The sequence below is a fragment of the Nomascus leucogenys genome, chromosome X (assembly GCF_006542625.1).
Source record: "Nomascus leucogenys isolate Asia chromosome X, Asia_NLE_v1, whole genome shotgun sequence".
Taxonomy (NCBI): Eukaryota; Metazoa; Chordata; class Mammalia; order Primates; family Hylobatidae; genus Nomascus; species Nomascus leucogenys.
In genome coordinates this window covers 103,342,235-103,361,473 of record NC_044406.1, presented here as the reverse complement: position 1 = coordinate 103,361,473, position 19,239 = coordinate 103,342,235, and the positions used below count along the sequence as shown (strand labels likewise).

Here is a 19,239-nt window from a genome sequence, read left to right as displayed (position 1 = left end):
GGAAATCTCTGGTTCATCACAACTTAATGTTTATGCTTTTTAACATGAACATCTAGCATCTACAATTTCTCTGTTTTGTGATCCAACAGAGCATAACACCACATACAAAAAATGTAGTCTCCAGATTGAATGTGTATTCAAGAGAGGTAGCATAGTACTGTGATCAAAATCACTGGCTGTGGATTTTGAGTGCCTGAGTTTGAATCTTCTTGCTGTATGACTGGACTAGTGGCTTAACCCCTATCCTTCTTCATGCTTCAGTTTCTTCATAGGTAAAATGGCAGTAGAGAAACATCTAGTTAATTAGCTCTTTTGTGAGGATGAAATATGATAACATATGTAAAAAACAAGCAATTTGAATAGTGCCTGGCATGTAATAAAAACTCAGTAAAGTTTATATAATTGTTTTCACATTTCCATTTATGACCTAATTACCACACTTCATTACTGAATATATCCTAAAGCTGCTATACTTAAGGAATTTTTGTTAAAAGAAAATTTAATTTAACAAAACTAATCATTGGAAGTGATTACATTTTATTAAATTAGATTTTATTTTGATAAAATAATCACCTCTGAGTATTTAAAAATATTTTCCCAGAATTATTGAGGTATAATTGGCAAACAAAAGTTATGTATATTTAAAGTGTAGAACAATGTTTTATATCTATTCATTGTGAAATGATCACTACGATCAAACTAATCAATCAACATAACCATCACCTCTTATGCTTACCTTTCTTTGGTGGTAAGAACATTTTAGACCTGCTTATTCTCTTTTGAGTCTGTGTATGTGTGTACACATTTAATTTTATTGTAACAAAGCAACTTGTACACTTTTGATATTTTAAAACTGAGCATCATCTTTCCTTTCAAGTGAAACAGAAAGAAAAGTTAAAAATTAACAGGAATAAAATTACAATGGAGAATGTCAATTCCAAATAAGATTCTACAGGTTCTGCTGATTATTCCATTGAGTGGCAGGGCTTAAGTCATCATTAGGAGATAATTCATTTTAAAAGTGTCATCTTAAACTGCAAAGATGTCTGTCAAATATCACAACTAAACATGCCAAAGGAGAAACCATGTTGTTAAAATACCCACTTAACCCACCCAAACATCTCAAACCCACCTTGTGCTGACCTTCTATAACCCTATTTTTTAGTTTTTTCTTTTTTTAAACAAGAGAGTAGACAGATACATGTTGCTAAATGCTAACTGTCCATATTCACTTAGAGACACAGTGTACTCTCTGAGCCCAATATACAGAGAAAAGAGGAAAAAAACTAGAATTCTATCCACTACTACACAGGGGCCTAGCACCTTCCAGCTTCCAGCAGAGTGAAAGGAGCAGGTTTTTCTTTTTTCCCACAGAGCTCAGTGGTGTTGATTCCATACAGGTTTTGTTCAGACAGGAAGGGATAAAAATGAATTTTGAACAAAAAGGGGTAGAGACTCTTTTCCCATTGTATTCTGCTCAAGGTATTTCCCCCCAAATAAGTTGAGAACCATGGTGTAGAGAAAAGAGAGCTCAAGAACACAGCAACTGAGCACAAGAGGAAAAAAAATAAAAGCCTGCAACTTGCTCTCAGGGACTGGAGAAAATTTTTAAAAAGGAAGGTTGGAATCCATCAGTTTTCTATTAGTCCTCTTCCCCTTCATCCTCCTCTCCTTCCTCCCCTTCATCATCATCTTCACCTTCATCCTCATCCCCTTCTTCAATATCTTCTAATGCTTCCTCTTCTGTATCATCATCATCTTCTTCTTCTCCTTGTTCATCATCCATATTGGGAACCAAGTAGTACTATAATGGGTTTGGCCAAATATCATCTTTGATTACCTCTCCTAATTCATCAGCATCTGCATCAGAATGGTCAGTAAACAAGGTAAAGAAGCTCTCTGGTTCCTCATGCTGCCTCTTCCTAACTGGCTTTATTCTGCATTTGACTTGAACGTTTTGTCAAATCCTTTCCAGATTTCCATTTGATTTTGGTGGACTTTGAAGATGGATCACCACTCTCATTCAGATGAAATTCTTTGGAGAGAACTTTATTTTTAAAGTAAGGATTTTCATCAAAATAAAAATCTATTCTATAACCTGATTTAACATCTCCAAATTCTGTCACTGGTCAAATAATGTAGAGCCTCTTCGTTCTCCTCCCCAAGGAGTACAGACACTTGTGGATGATTGACAAATGTTGTTACCCAAAAATTCAGGATTTTGGCGATCAGTTCTGACCTCTTCTGCTGACAAGATAGCCAAATAGGAACAGCTCCGGTATGCAGCTCCCAGCAAGATTGACGCAGAAGGCAGGTGATTTCTGCACTTCCAACTGAAGTACCCAGTTCATCTCATTGGGACTGGATGGACAGTGGGTGAAGCCCACGGAGGGTTAGCCGAAGCATGGTGGGGTGTCCCTCACCCTGGAAGCACAAGGGGTCAGGGGATTTCCCTCCCCTAGGCAAGGGAAGCCGTGAGGGGCTGTGCCATGAGGAACTGTGCACTCGGCCCAGATTCTGTGCTTTTCCCACGGTCTTTGCAACTCGAAGACCAGGAGATTCCCTCTGGTGCCTACACCACCAGGGTCCTGGGTTTCAAGCACAAAACTGGACGGCCATTTGGGCAGACACCGAGCTAGCTGGCTGCGTTTTTTTTTTTTTTTTTCCATACCCCAGTGGCACCTGGAAAGCCAGCAAGACAGAACAATTCACTCCCCTGGAAAGGGGGCTGAAGCCAGGGAGACAAGTGGTCTGGCTGCACAGGTCCCACTGCCACAGAGCCCAGCAAGCTAAGATCCACTGGCTTGAAATTCTCGCTGCCAACACAGCAGTCTGAGGTTGACCTGGGACGCTGGAGCTTGGTGGAGGGAGGGGCATCCACCATTGCTGAGGCTTGAGTAGGTAGTTTTACCCTCACGGTGTAAACAAAGTCGCCAGGAAGTTCAAACTGGGCAGACCCCACCACAGCTCAGCAAGGCTGCTGCAGCCAGACTGCCTCTCTAGATTCCTCCTCTCTGGGCACGGCATCTCTGAAATAAACGCAGCAGCCCCAGTCAGGGACTTACAGATAAAACCCCCATCTCCCTGGGACAGAGCACCTGGGAGAAGGGGCGGTTGTGGGCACAGCTTCAGCCGACTTAAACGTCCATGCTTACTCTCTTAGCAAATTTCAAGAATGCAATTCACTGTTATAAACTGTAGACACCATGTTGTACATTAGAGGGAGCTCATCCTCCTCATACATGTAAAATGGGATGACTTGTAAAACTTCAAAGTAAACATAACCTTTCAGGGAAAAAATTTGCTGCTGTATTTTTTTTTTTTTTTATTGCTGCATAACAAGTTGCCCTAAAACTTAGTGGTTTAAAATGACAAACACTTATTTCACAGTTTCTATTGGTCATGGATTTGATCTTAGTTTAACTGGGTGAGAGTCTCTAACATGGCTACAAGGTAGGAGGATTTGCTTTCAAGCTCACTGAGGTGGAGTTTGACAGGCTTTTTTTTTTTTTTTTGAGACGGAGTCTCACTCTGTCACCCAGACTGGAGTGCAGTGGCCAGATCTCGGCTCACTGCAAGCTCTGCCTCCCAGGTTCACACCATTCTCCTGCTTCAGACTCCTGAGTAGCTGGGACTACAGGTACCCACCACCACGCCCGGCTAATTTTTGGTATTTTTAATAGAAACGGGGTTTCACCATGTTAGCCAGGATGGTCTCGATCTCCTGACCTCGTGATCTGTGTGCCTCGGCCTCCGAAAGTGTTGGGATTACAGGCGTAGCCACCACGCCCAGCCGACAGGCTTTAAGAGAGTCACTTTCAAGCTAATTTGCATGGCTGTTCACCAGAGATACCAGTTTCTTGCCACTTGAACCACTCCACAGAGCTACTCCCAACATGGCAGCAGGCTGCCCAAGAGAAATGACTCCAAGAAAGAAAGCATGAAAGAATGAAGCAAGGTGACAGAGCCAAGCAAAATGAAAGCCTGAGTGTTTCGTTACCTAATCTAGGGAAGTAACTTTCTATCACTTTTGATCACTTTGGCTATGTTCTATTTATGAGAAGCAAGTCACTAGGTCCACTCCACACTGAAGGAGAAGGGATTATATAAGGGTGTTAATTGCAGAAGGCAGGGATCTTTGAGGCCATTTTAGAGACTGCCTATCAATAACTGAATGGAGAAAAGCAACAGGTACCTATTCATCCATTTTGGCAAATATAAATAATTAATTTAGGATCAGTTTTTAAAATGCTATAAGAAGTCTCTTACTGTTTTTGCCACACTTAAAGTACAACTTTCATCACTATACCTCCTTTAAAATCATTCTCATTTCAATCTTTGATATCACTCGCCCTGGATACCCATACTTTCCTCCTCTTGTATTAGCTTTACACCTATGTTTACCACCAAAAATGTCCAGAAAAAAGAGAACCAATCAATTAGACATGCCATATTAAATCATGAGTATAAATGTTTCTATTTCCTCAGATGTGATGCATAAGGATAGGAAATCAAGTCATTTTCTTCAAACTTGATTTAATTAAAAGTCAATGAAATAAAGATTGAGGTTAATTTTTACCATTCCTGTGAGACTCTAAATTAGAACAAGAGAAATCCATTCAGAAATGATTTTATGCATTTCAGCTGGATAGGCTACAATATGCTTAAAATTTTTCTCCTAGGATGCTCTTTTTCTGCTTGCTTATATGCATTGAATAATTCTCAAATATGTCAGAAACATTTATACTTACTCTCATTTTTGCACACGAACAATGGTAAAGTTGGAAGCTGGCAGAGTTTGAACAATAATATATATTTCTGTAAGTTTAGGATGCTATTTATGGTTTTCTACCACCTTTCCACATGCCCCTGTGGCAAACATTTGCCACTCCATATGAAAACGGGAAGATGTAATGGTCTTATAATATGTCATATCTTCTACATTTCTATTGAAGTTTTCAAATAGAGCTTTTCAGTGGCATCTGGAAATGTCAAGAACATGCTGAGATCTGTTATATATGTATTTAACTAACCTGGCTTTATGTCTTAATCTAACTTTGTAGACAAAGACTGAACCTAGGGGTTGCTTGATCATGACCTTGTATACCAAACCCACCAAAATAATTGATCACTGACTCCATAGCTATTGATGCTGGCACTTGCAAAAATGGAATGCTGAGGCTAGTATTTTTTCAAAAAATTACTAAATGCCTATGTTTTTGTTTTTCTTATTAAAAAATTTTCAGATAGGCAACAAAGTGAAAGTAAGTATACATCACATCCCAGTCCACCCTTTTTCCAGAAGTCCCCACGTTAGAATGTGCATATACTTTCAAGGATGGGCCAATGTATCTACAAGCACCTATATCTATCTATCCTTCTAACCAATTAAATCTTCACATCTCATATTTGCCAAACTGGAATCATGATATGTATTTTGTGTTGTAAATTGTTTTATTGGCTTGTTAATATTGTCAACTTTTGATGACAGTATATGTATAGATAATGTTATAACCCACTTGAGTAGCTGCATAGTATTGCATTGTATAAGTGAACTCTGATTAATTGAACTCTTCTGATACTAATGGACATTTATATTGTCATCAACCTTTCTCTACTAAAACAATGCTTCTGGAAATTAAATATATATGTGTGAGTATACATATATATACATATATACACGAACAAATGCACATAATTTTGTGTACTTAGGAAATTTCTTACGACAATTTTTTCTGACTCAAGGGATATACATCCTTTATAAATTTTGATAGAGATTACCAAATTATCCTCTAAATTTTTACATTTATTTATAAATGTGTGAATTTATTGGGTAGAATTTTCACAATTATATAAACTACTTAGTGAGTTTATATAAAGGAAGGACAGACATTTCTGAGACTTAAATATTAACAGATCCGAATAATCTCCAAAATAAATATCTGTTGCTTTCCTCATTTAGAATTATTCCGAATTTGGATTTAGAACCTATTCTAAGTAATTTTATGAGCTCTGACCCACCCTGATATCCAGCAGGTGAATTTGTTTCTTTCTATTAATTAATTTAAACTTTCAAGGAGTTATGATGTTCAAATTATACCCTTAAACTGTATGGTTAGTGTTGAGGATTCCTTTCTTCATAGAGATTTATTGTTCTATTGGGAAAGCCCAACTTAGCTTAGAAAAAGTTAACCACATAAGATGAGATTGGTTGGAGGCAAAGGTGTATAGTTGTTACTTGCACCAGCAATTTTACCTCTACAGTCAGTTTGTTCAAATGCTTTCCCTTCTACTAATAGATCTGTAAACTTGTGCAAGCTAATAAACATGCCCAAGCCTCACTTTCCTCATCTTATATAATGGTGAGCATAATAATACCTACGCATAAGGATTTTTAAAATATTTACAAGAATTAACATATTCAAAACATTTAGTACAGTGTCTGATACACATCATTTATTATGTTTATTATAGGGCCTTTATTGAATGACAAATAAATTGAAATACTTGAGTTTTAATTATGTTCTGATATGAATCTACTTTATTGATCCAACTTTGTAAATTCAGTGTTTTTTTGAACCTGACCACAGCTGACAGCTACATCGCTTACTATATTGGATGTCCGTACTAGTTTGTTTTCACACCGTTGATAAAGACATACCTGAAACTCAGGATGGTCGAATAGGAACAGCGCCGGTCTACAGCTCCCAGTGTGAGTGGCACAGAAGACGGGTGATTTCGGCATTTCCATTTGAGCCACTGCTGCTGACACTCAGCCAAACAGAGTCTGGAGTGGACCTCTAGCAAACCCCAACAGACCTGCAGCTGAGGGTCCTGTCTGGTAGAAGGAAAACTAACAAACAGAAAGGACATCCACACCAAAACCCATCTGTACATCAACATCATCAAAGACCAAAAGTAGATGAAACCACAAAGATGGGGAAAAAACAGAGCAGAAAAACTGGAAACTCTAAAAAGCAGAGCACCTCTCCTCTTCCAAAGGAACACAGTTCCTTACCAGCAATGGAACAAAGCTGGATGGAGAATGACTTTAATGAGTTGAGAGAAGAAGGCTTCAGACGATCAAACTACTCCGAGCTACAGGAGGAAATTCAAAACAATAGCAAAGAAGTTAAAAATTTTGAAAAAAATTAGAAGAATGGATAACTAGAATAACCAATGGAGAGAAGGGCTTAAAGGAGCTGATGGAGCTGAAAGCCAAGTATCGAGAACTACGCGAAGATTGCAGAAGCCTCGGGAGCAGATGCGATCAACTGGAAGAAAGGGTATCAGTGATGGAAGATGAAATGAATGAAATGAAGCGAGAAGGGAAGTTTAGAGAAAAAAGAATAAAAAGAAATGAACAAAGCCTCCAAGAAATTTGGGACTATGTGAAAAGACCAAACCTACGTCTGATTGGTGTACCTGAAAATGACAGGGAGAATGGAACCAAGTTGGAAAACACTCTGCAAGATATTATCCAGGAGAACTTCCCCAATCTAGCAAGGCAGGCCAACATTCAGATTCAGGAAATACAGAGAACGCCACAAAGATACTCCTCGAGAAGAGCAACTCCAAGACACATAATTGTCAGATTCACCAAAGTTGAAATGAAGGAAAAAATGTTAAGGGCAGCCAGAGAGAAAGGTCGGGTTACCCACAAAGGGAAGCCCATCACACTAACAGCGGATCTCTCGGCAGAAACTCTACAAACCACAAGAGAGTGGAGGCCGATATTCAACATTCTTAAAGAAAAGAATTTTCAACCCAGAATTTCATATCCAGCCAAACTAACCTTCATAAGTGAAGGAGAAATAAAGTACTTTACAGACAAGCAAATGCTGAGTGATTTTGTCACCACCAGGCCTGCCCTAAAAGAGCTCCTGAAGGAAGCACTAAACATGGAAAGGAACAACCGGTACCAGCCACTGCAAAAACATGCCAAATTGTAAAGACCATCGAGGCTAGGAAGAAACTGCATCAACTAACGAGCAAAATAATCAACTAACATCATAATGACAGGATCAAATTCACACATAACAATATTAACTTTAAATGTAAATGGGCTAAATACTCCAATTAAAAGACACAGACTGGCAAACTGGATAAGGAGTCAAGACCCATCAGTGTGCTGTATTCAAGAAATCCATCTCACGTGCAGAGACACACATAGACTCAAAATAAAGGGATGGAGGAAGATCTATCAAGCAAATGGAAAACAAAAAAAGGCAGGGGTTGCAATCCTAGTCTCTGATAAAATAGACTTTAAACCAACAAAGATCAAAAGAGACAAAGAAGGCCATTACATAATGGTAAAGGGATCAATTCAACAGGAAGAGCTAACTATCCTAAATATATGTGCACCCAACACAGGAGCACCCAGATTCATAAAGCAAGTCCTGAGTGACCTACAAAGGGACTTAAACTCCCACACGATTATAATGGGAGATTTTACCACGCTACTATCAACATCAGACAGATCAACGAGACAGAAAGTTAACAAGGACATCCAGGAATTGAACTCAGCTCTGCACAAAGTGGACCTAATAGACATCTACAGAACTCGCCACCCCAAATCAACAGAATATACATTTTTTTCAGCACCACACCACACCTATTCCAAAATTGACCACATAGTTGGAAGTAAAGCTCTCCTCAGCAAATGTAAAAGAACAGAACTTATAACAAACTGTCTCTCAGACCACAGTGCAATCAAACTAGAACTCAGGATTAAGAAACTCACTCAAAACTGATCAACTACATGGAAACTGAACAACCTGCTCCTGAATGCTTACTGGGTATATAATGAAATGAAGGCAGAAATAAAGATGTTCTTTGAAACCAATGAGAACAAAGACACAACATACCAGAATCTCTGGGACACATTCAAAGCAGCGTGTAGAGGGAAATTTATAGCACTAAATGCCCAGAAGAGAAAGCAGGAAAGATCCAAAATTGACACCCTAACATCACAATTAAAAGAACTAGAAAAGCAAGAACAAACACATTCAAAAGCTAGCAGAAGGCTAGAAGTAACTAAAATCAGAGCAGAACTGAAGGAAATAGAGACACAAAAAAACCCTTCAAAAAATTAATGAATCCAGGAGCTGGTTTTTTGAAAAGATCAACAAAATTGATAGACTGCTAGCAAGATTAATAAAGAAGAAAAGAGAGAAGAATCAAATAGATGCAATAAAAAATGAAAAAGGGGATATCACCACCGATCCCACAGAAATACAATCTACCATCAGAGAATACTACAAACACCTCTATGCAAATAAACTAGAAAATCTAGAAGAAATGGATAAATTCCTCAACAAATACACCCTCCCAAGACTAAACCAGGAAGAAGTTGAATCTCTGAATAGACCAATAACAGGCTCTGAAATTGTGGCAATAATCAATAGCTTACCAACCAAAAAGAGTCCAGGACCTGATGGATTCACAGCCGAATTCTACCAGAGGTACAAGGAGGAACTGGTACCATTCCTTCTGAAACTATTCCAATTGATAGAGAAAGAGGGAATCCTCCCTAACACATTTTATGAGGCCAGCATCATCCTGATACCAAAGCCTGGCAGAGACATAACCAAAAAAGAGAATTCCAGACCAATATCCTTGATGAACATTGATGCAAAAATCCTCAATAAAATACTGGCGAACGGAATCCAGCAGCACATCGAAAAGCTTATCCACCATGATCAAGTGGGCTTCATCCCTGGGATGCAAGGCTGGTTCAACATATGCAAATCAATAAATGTAATCCAGCATATAAACAGAACCAAAGACAAAAACCACATGATTATCTCAATAGATGCAGAAAAGGCCTTTGACAAAATTCAACAACCCTTCATACCGAAAACTCTCAATAAATTAGGTATTGATGGGACGTATCTCAAAATAATAAGAGCTATCTATGACAAACCCACAGCCAATATCATACTGAATGGGCAAAAACTGGAAGCATTCCCTTTGAAAACTGGCACAAGACAGGGATGCCCTCTCTCACCACTCCTATTCAACATAGTGCTGGAAGTTCTGGCCAGGGCAATCAGGCAGGAGAAGGAAATAAAGGGTATTCAATTAGGAAAAGAGGAAGTCAAATTGTCCCTGTTTGCAGATGACATGATTGTATATCTAGAAAACCCCATTGTCTCAGCCCAAAATCTCCTTAAGCTGATTAGCAAATTCAGAAAAGTCTCAAGATACAAAATCAATGTACAAAAATCACAAGCATTCCTGTACACCAATCACAGACAAACAGAGAGCCAAATCATGAGTGAACTACCATTCACAATTGCTTCAAAGAGAATAAAATACCTAAAAATCCAACTTACAAGGGATGTGAAGGACCTCTTCAAGAACTACAAACCACTGCTCAATGGAATAAAAGAGGATACAAACAAATGGAAGAACATTCCATGCTCATGGGTTGGAAGAATCAATATCGTGAAAATGGCCATACTGCCCAAGGTAATTTATAGATTCAATACCATCCCCATCAATCTACCAATGACTTTCTTCACAGAATTGGAAAAAACTACTTTAAAGTTCATATGGAACCAAAAAATAGCCCGCATCGCCAAGTCAATCCTAAGCCAAAAGAACAAAGCTGGAGGCATCACGCTACCTGACTTCAAACTATACTACAAGGCTACAGTAACCAAAACAGCATGGTACTGGTACCACAACAGAGACATAGATCAATGGAACAGAACAGAGGCCTCAGAAATGATGCCACATATCTACAACTATCTGATCTTTGACAAACCTGACAAAAACAAGCAATGGGGAAAGGATTCCCTATTTAATAAATGGTGCTGGGAAAACTGGCTAGCCATATGTAGAAAGCTGAAACTGGATCCCTTCCTTACACCTTATACAAAAATTAATTCAAGATGGATTAAAGACTTACATGTTAGACCTAAAACCATAAAAACCCTAGAAGAAAGCCTAGGCAATACCATTCAGGACATAGGCGTGGGCAAGGACTTCATCTCTAAAACACCAAAAGCAATGGCAACAAAAGCCAAAGTTGACAAATGGGATCTAATTAAACTAAAGAGCTTCTGCACAGCAAAAGAAACTACCATTGGAGTGAACAGGCAACCTACAGAATGGGAGAAAATTTTTGCAACCTACTCATCTGACAAAGGGCTAATATCCAGAATCTACAATGAACTCAAACAAATTTACAAGAAAAAAACAAACAACCCCATCAAAAAGTGGGCGAAGGACATGAACAGACACTTCTCAAAAGAAGACATTTATGCAGCCAAAAAACACATGAAAAAATGCTCATCATCACTGGCCATCAGAGAAATGCAAATCAAAACCACAATGAGATACCATCTCACACCAGTTAGAATGGCCATCATTAAAAAGTCAGGAAACAACAGCTGCTGGAGAAGATGTGGAGAAATAGGAACACTTTTACACTGTTGGTGGGACTGTAAACTAGTTCAACCATTGTGGAAGTCAGTGTGACGATTCCTCAGGGATCTAGAACTAGAAATACCATTTGACCCAGCCATCCCATTACTGGGTATATACCCAAAGGACTATAAATCATGCTGCTATAAAGACACATGCACACGTATGTTTATTGCGGCACTATTCACAATAGCAAAGACTTGGAACCAACCCAAATGTCCAACGACGATAGACTGGATTAAGAAAATGTGGCACATATACACCATGGAATACTATGCAGCCATAAAAAATGATGAGTTCATGTCCTTTGTAGGGACATGGATGAAACTGGAAACCATCATTCTCAGTAAACTGTTGCAAGGACAAAAAACCAAACACCGCATGTTCTCACTCATAGGTGGGAATTGAACAATGAGAACTCATGGACACAGGAAGGGGAACATCACACTCCGGGGACTGTTATGGGTTGGGGGGAGTGGGGAGGGACAGCATTAGGAGATGTACCTAATGCTAAATGACGAGTTAATGAGTGCAGCAAACCAACACGGCACATGGATACATATGTAACAAACCTGCACATTGTGCACGTGTACCCTAAAACCTAAAGTATAATAATAAAATAAAAATAATAAAAAAATTAAAAAGACATACCTGAAACTGGGAACAAAAAGAGGTTTAGTTGGACTTACAATTCCACATGGCTGGGAGGCCTCAGAATCATGGTGGAGGGCAAAAGACACTTCTTTCATGGTGGCACCAAGAGATAATGAGGAAGAAGCAAAAGTGGAAACCCCCAATAAACCCATCAGATCTCGTGAGACTTATTCACTATCATGAGAATAGCACAGGAAAGACCAGCCCCTATTACTCAGTTACCTTACCCTGAGCCCCTCCCACAACAGGTGGGAATTCTGAGAGATACAATTCAAGTTGAGATTTGGGTCGGCACACAGCCAAACCATATCAATACCACTCATAAATATTTGTTATATCTATATTCTGACTCTTGTCCTAGTGCCATATCCTGTTATCTTTGTTTCAAGGTCTATTTCACATTTTCAGAAAATAGTTATTCAAAAAATATAGACAGAATTTTTTTTTAGCTGATCAGTTTTATCATGGCTTTGCTGAGTTACAAATGTGGTAGTAATTTTTTAATAATTGGCTCTCTGTAAAAATGCATGTATGAATACACGTACATAATTTATTATTTATATTACTAACATAGAGGCTGTATAGCACACAATTTAAAAGTAATGATAAAATATTCTAGTCTTTCTATCATAAATTCCATGTAACTAATGATACTTACAGAATGTTTTAATTGTTTTTGGTAAACTCATATATTTGTGACTAACCTGTGGTTGTAATTGACAAATGAGTGTAGTTCTGACATGAATATTGATTGATGTTTTTGTTTTCCTCAATGAGTAACATAAAAATAAAAAAATAAAAACTGATAAAAAAATAAAAAAATAAAATCAGAAATTAATGTGTTCATCAATGACGTGAATGACTTTTGGTGAATCACATAATAGCTTTTGGATACTAGGAAAATATTTTTCTTATTTTTTGTGCTATTCACAATATAACAGCCGCAACACAACAATTTTTAAGTTTAATCAGAATTATTGAGATTTTTCTGTATGTCTTCCTAGACAATCCACAATAACAACAAACTTCTTAAAACCATGTCCTTATTTGAAGTGTTTACCAACTTTTGTGGTGTAAACACTTCCATCATTGCCAGTTTCAACCTAACAACGTTATGTCACTGAACAGAAAGTGGAGAAGAGATGTGCACTTTCAAACTATTATATAATATTCCCACTATACAGATACAAGTGACATAAATAACCTTGAGTATAGATAGTAGTATAAAATAGTTAAATAAGAAGTAATGAGATTTGAGTATTTGTTACCTTGATTTTAATATAATTAATTCTGAATTTATAAAGTTACTTTTTAATAATGGCTATTTTTAATGATGGCTTGCAAAATTTCTGAAAATTTAATAATTGACTCTCATATGCAGCTCCAGCACAACACTCATATAAATATTCGAATATTATTCCTCAATTAAATAAAAAGCCTTCCATAACTATCCCTTTCTTTCTGGCAACTTCCTTCTATATCTCATTTTTCTGTACCTATAAGGCAAAAATCTTTTAAAAAGCTGCTTTTATTTACTATCTCCATCTATTTATCTCCCATTCCCCCACTCAAATTTCGTTTCCTGCCCTATTCCTCTATAAAAATATCAGGCTAAGGCCACCAGTGACATTAAATAAAATCATTTTACAATTCCCATTTTATTGGACCTCTTTCCAGCAATGTTTACTGCTGACAAACTACTCAACTCTTCTTACAACACACTTTTCCATTAGGTTCTACAATACAATATTTATCTGTGCTTTTATTTCTCTGTCTCTCTGCCCATTTCTTCTCTACTTCTTTGAAAGCTCATCGTCTTCTGCCTAGCTGTTACATGTTATACTTAATTGAGGTTTGTTTCTAGACCCCACTGTCTAATTTTATAATCCTTCCTATGGCTTCAATGGCCACATTCGCCCAGATGACATGTGTAAATATGTGTGTGTGTTTGTGTGTGTGAATAAATATATAGTCAAGTCTTTAAAGTGTAAAATTTAGTTTTACATATGTGAACCATCACCAAAATCAACATAATAAACATATCCTTTACCTCCAAAAGTTTCCTGGTACCAATCTGTAATTTTCCTTCCCTAGCCAATCCAACGACCGTTTCCCAAGTAACCACTGATCTGCTTCTTGTCATTATAGATTAGTTTGAATTTTATAAAGTTATATACATATATATATATAAATATGTATATCCTGTAGGATACATATACATATATAGGTATATGTATTAAAGAGGATGTAGAAATAAGATACTGAGTGAAAAAATTATGCTGGGTGAAAAAAGCCACAAAAATCAGTATACACTGTAGGATATATATGTATATCTTGTAGGATACATATACATACACATGCATATACATATATATGTATATGTATCCTGTAGGATATACATATATATATCCAACAGTGTATACTCATTTTTCTGGCTTTTTTCATTTAGCATAATTAAGATTTACCTAGGTTTTTGTATGTATCAATAGTTTATTTATTTTTATTACTTAGTATCCCAGTATATGAATACACCAAATATTTTTCATCCTTTACCTATTGAGAGACATTTGGGTTGTTTTCAGTTTGTGATTATTACAAATAAAGCTGCTATGAACATTCATGTACAAATCTTTGTATGTGCATATACTTTCACTTTTGTTGGGTAAGGATTAGAAGTGGAATGGCTGATATGTATGACAGGTATGTATTTAATGTTATAAGAAATTGCTGTTTTTAACACTGTATAATTTTGCATTTCCACCAGCAGTGTATCATATTTCTACATCCTCTTTAATCCTTGGTATTTTCAGTTTTTCTAGTTTTAGCCTTTCTAGTATGTATGTTATAGTGTTTTGTTTTGTTTTTTGTTGTTGTTGACAGAGTTTCACTCTGCCACCCAGGCTGGAGTGCAGTGCGATCTCGGCTGTCTGCAACCTCCGCCTCCCAGGTTCAAGTGATTCTTCTGCATCAGCCTCCCGAGTAGCTGGGATTACAGGTGTGTGCCACCATGCTCAGCTAATTTTTGTAGTTTTAGCAGAGACAGGGTTTCACCATGTTGGCCAGGCTGGTCTTGAACTCCTGACCTCAGGTGATCTGCCCGCCTCAGCCTCCCAAAATGCTGGGATTACAGGCATGAGTCGCCACACCCAGTCTGTTGTAGTTTTTATTGTGGTTTTAGTTGGCATTTTCTTAATGGCTAATGATAGTAAGCAGCACTTAATGTCTTTGGTTAACTATTCAAATATTTTGCCCATTTTAATTCTGTTGTTTATGTTCTAACAATTAAACTGTAAAGGTAATTTAGGTATTCTACATAGAAGTTCTTTTTCAGATATTTGCTTTGCAAGTGTTTTCTTCAAGCCCATGGCTCACCTTTTCACATTTGTAGCAGTGCCTTTTAAAAAGAAAAGCTTTAATATTAATGAACCGTGATTTATTGATTACTTTCTTCGTTAATTTGTTCTTTTTTGTATTTAAGAAATTTTTGTCAAATCCAAGGTTGCTAAGATTATCTCCTATTTTGTCCTAAAATTTTTATAATTTTCATTCTTATATTTGGGGCTGTGACACATTTTCTATTAATTCTTATATAGAGTGTGAGACATGGTTGAGGTTCAATTTTTTTGCATATGTATGTCTATCAAATTGTTCCAACATATTTGTTCAAAAGTATTTTTTCTACATTACTTACATTGGCAAATTTCTCAAAAATCAATTGACCAAATATATGTAAGGTTATGTCTAGAATCTGTTCTATTCCGTTGATCTATATGTCTATGTTTTTACAAATACTGCATTTTCATGATTACTCTATCTTTAGAATAGATTAAAAATAAGGTAGTAACTCCTCCAACTTTGTTTTAAAAAATTGTCTATATATTAATTTGTGAGTAAAGGGACATGCTAAAGCAATTATCAACATAATTCTGATGATCCTCAATATTCCTTTGCTGGCAATAGAAATTGCTTCATGTCTTCAATGGATTTATTTTACTAACATAGATATGGTTGTGAATGTTATGCAGGCCAAAACATGACACATGGAAGGTGCCCACTTGGGATATGTGATTCTAATTGCATCAGTCCATGATTAATGAAGTTAAGCCAAGGGACTTATCTGAGAAGAATATAGTGACATAAATTCATGGCTGGGGAGGGGTACCTAAAGGAGATTCCTGAGATTACATGCCATTATATGATTATATTTTGTTTATCTCAACAGTAATTTCACTCAACTTTTTCAAAGCTTCTGATTGATGTGATAAAATTGACTACTAATGAATATGCATATTGCACCATTCTCTTAACCCTTCTCAATATGAAAGGAACTTTAATGTTATGTCTATACAAGCATAAAAACAACCAGCTGCAATTTCAAGAATTCATTCAATCAAGTAAGTAGATTTTTTATATCAAATGACCAGTTTGACTTTCACTAAATTGACTGGTTGGTTGGCACTTTGAGGAGCATTAACTTGTCATCATCATCATTATTACCATGAAATAGTATTTATTAAGCACCCGCAGTCATAAGAGATATAAAGTTAGCCAAATAATCATAGACTCTGCCCTTTAGGAGTTTATGATCTGGAAACTCAACACATCCAGATGAGCTGGATGCCATTTAGCAAAGTACTGCTGTAGGATTTTGAAATATGCTACTAAATGGCTGTAAAGGATCAATTTTCTTCCCAAAGTGCTGAACTATCAACTGGAAAGGGAAGTAGTGCACATGTTGGGTGGTTGTAGTGATATTCTCATTTGAGATGGTATTATTTGGGCTGAATTTAAACTAGAAATATCCTTTCTCCTCAAAAGATTGAAGTAGCACTTTAAAAAGAGAAAATTCTGTGTCTGAGATTGTCAAAAGTAAACTAGTCCTTCAGGAATCTGGAAGCAGGTAGTGATGGTGGGGGAGGCAATAGGGAAAATAAAATTTTTGCGTCAGAATAACTATGCTCTATTTTAGTTTTGTCTCTTATGAGTGGGCATTGCATAATTTTTTTAACTTTTCTGCATTGTGGTTTAATTATTTGCCTATAAAATGAGAACGCTGTAATTATGTTTATGCTATTAAAGTATCCAAAACTTGTGCAGTGATTCTGCAAGACAAAGTGAACTGAAAATGTATTTATATAATAGTCATAATAATGAATTTTTTCCTAACTAGGCTGAAAAGTCTATGCTTTTGAAGAAAATTGAGTGTTTGAATAAGATGCATTTCTAAATTTTGCAGAGTATTCGTGGGTTGCAATAGTTTTACCTCTTAAAAATCACTCTAATCCAGTTAAATATATACTCTTACATGGTTCAGTTTAGAGTTTAGTTTTTGCTGCTACACAAAAACTATGACTAATCAATAGTTTGTCTATTAGAATTTATTTTTTTGGAGTAATCATAGAATATACAAATTGGTAAACCTCTTAGAAATAATGTGATTCTACCTCTTTACATAAGAACATAGGAACATTTAAGAGTGAACTGATTACCCAAGGTCCAGCAACAAGCTAATGATAAAGCAAATGCTAGAATCCAGGTTTCTTGACTCTTAATTCCAGTACTTTTATAAGTACTTTTAATTCTTTTATTACTAGAAAAAAACTGACAGAATAGAAAACCACTGTAGTAAGGCAAACAGTATGAACTCAAAAAGTGTAACTGGTATTTGTGAGTGAGTGGGGGAACTACTATGTCTTATACACAATGCTAAAGGCTGTGCATATGCTGTTTCATATAGTCCTCACACAATCCTGAGGAGGTATTACCAACTATTCAATACATGACATAAGGCTCATACTCCAGTCTGTCTGACTGGAAAAGTGCATCATCTTTCCACTACACCATACTCTCTGGGGAAAGTTCCATTGCCATTTTGAAATTTTTTTCTGGCACGATCAGATAAGTAACCAACACTGATCAGAGACAACACTGAGGAGTTCGTCTTGAGAAATTCTCTATTTGCACTTCCCATGGCCTTCTTACACACTTCATTGATCCTATCCATCTTAGGCATTCAAATCTACACATGCTGCTCTTCCTACCCTTTTGGGCCTGGATTCCTTAGATAATACCCATGCTACAATATTACCTTTTCTAATGCTTTCCTCCCACTCCGCTTATCTATTGCATTACCTTTTCTCTTGCTTTTTCTCAATTTAAACATTTTAATGCCTGAGTAATTAAGCTTAATATTTATTTGGAGGAAAATAACAGCATTTTTATACTGCATAGGACTGATAAAGACTTACTGTGTTTGTTTCTTCCAGACATTGTTCCATTTGCCCAATGAAATTCAACAATTGATGTGACACCTTTTCCGTAAATGTTAATAAGAACTGTGTCCTCCTAGTCCAATTTCAGTGTTTCATACTCAAACTATGACTGAAATAAACACAAGCTAAATATCTTGAGAAAAGTCTATTTACTTGATGTTCCTAAGAAAGAATTATAAAATGATATTAAATAATAGGCATTATGACCTCTTGGTAATTTTTACATTAAATAAGATAATGAGTGTGAAGTGATTAGCACATATATAAATGGTCAACAAGAGTTAATTATGAACATAGATTGCCTTGGATCTTACAAAAAGATGCAGAAAATAAAGAGAGTCTGATTTAGTTTTGGAGTGAGAAAGATCCATGTTTGTTTTAGAGTTATTTTCTGAGTCCATGGCTGTTTAGAATTGGACTCTGAGGTGGGTGTGGGGCTAGATAATTACACAGATGCAATGCATGTTCCATATTGACCTGTAAAATAAACTGGTATGATCTCAATTTTTCTTGATATTTGAGATAAGGCATTATACCTATTATCTAGTGATATTATAACTGAATTCAGAGGCCCTTAATTATCAAAGATCAAATATTTTCCTCCAGGCAAATATGTGTAAAATAAAATAGCATTGCCTGTCTTTCAATTGCTTGTCTTTCAAAGAATGAGCATTGCCTGCTCATTCTTATGCTAGTGAAAAATAGTCTCTTAAAATACCCAGCATTGGATCTGCCTTGAGAAATGTAATGAAGGCCATTATTTGGCTTTAAAATGCTTAATATAATTTGAAGCTATCAGGCAAGTATGTTAATATAAGCTATGTTACTGGCAAGAGCAGTAGTTATATTGCCTGAACAGATTCCTCTGCCATTACCACCT

At 36.6% G+C, this 19,239-nt stretch overlaps 1 pseudogene; it reads right to left on the bottom strand.

Annotated features, from left to right (window-relative positions):
- Positions 1–1,642: 1,642 nt before the first annotated feature.
- LOC100593663 lies at positions 1,643–18,091 on the bottom strand (annotated as a pseudogene).
- Positions 18,092–19,239: the final 1,148 nt, after the last annotated feature.